Here is an 881-nt window from a genome sequence, read left to right on the forward strand (position 1 = left end):
ATAAAAAAAATAATGGAAAGAGAATATACAGAATATACAAAACAAGTGATGCACACTGCAGTTGCTCACCACCCGCTGGCCGATGCCCAGCCCGTCCCGAGCAGAGATCAGTCCCCAAGCCGTGATCACTCCCCGAGTCGAGATCACCCTGCCCCCCCGACCGACTGACCCCCCCCAGCATGACATTCCATGGTCTGGAATGGCTCTCTGGTCAGTTGGGGTCAGCTCTCCTGGCTGTGCCCCCTCCCAGCTCGTTATGCCCCTGGCCGAGCAGGAGAAGCCCAAAAAGCCCTTGAGTAGTCCCAGCACTGCTTGGCAACAACTCAAACCATCAGCGTGTTATCAGCATCCTTCTGGTACTAAATCCAAACCACAGCACTGTGCCAGCTCCTATCAAGAAAAATAACTCTATCCCAGCCGAAACCAGGACATGCGGAGCAGCGGAGGGAGGCTGGCAGCACGCCTGACCTCCGGGACCAGCCAGCTCTGGGTTCGTCCTGTCCCCGTGTCACCTCCGCTGTGAGCAGCTGAGGCTTCCCAGCCTGAAGGGGCCGGTGGGATCCCCGCGGCAAAGGGACGCTGGAGCGGTTTGTGGGACAGAGTGGGGGGCACAGCCCCGTGCTCGGGGAGGGCACGGTGTCTAAGGCAGGGTCAGGGCACGACCCCAGGGGTGTGCTGGCTCTGCAGGGGCTGCCCGAGCTGCTGCTCCTCCTCCAACAGTGACCGGTGATCACAGAATCATAGAATCACTTTGGTTGGCAAAGAACTCTGAGATCATCAAGTCCAACCTTTAACATCACCCTCCCATCCCACCACTAAACCCTGGCCCTCAGCACCTCATCCATCCTTCTTTTAAATACCTCCAGGGATGGGGACTCGAC

The 881-nt window shown here is 58.1% G+C and overlaps 1 protein-coding gene across 1 annotated transcript in view; it reads right to left on the reverse strand.

The window, feature by feature from the left end:
- Nucleotides 1-881, reverse strand: part of MYRF (myelin regulatory factor) — a 67,588-nt gene that overhangs the window by 3,841 nt on the left and 62,866 nt on the right. The gene's annotated exons all lie outside the window — the stretch shown is intronic.

Source organism: Egretta garzetta, unplaced genomic scaffold, assembly GCF_000687185.1.
Source record: "Egretta garzetta isolate BGI_Z169 unplaced genomic scaffold, ASM68718v1 scaffold300, whole genome shotgun sequence".
Lineage (NCBI taxonomy): Eukaryota > Metazoa > Chordata > Aves > Pelecaniformes > Ardeidae > Egretta > Egretta garzetta.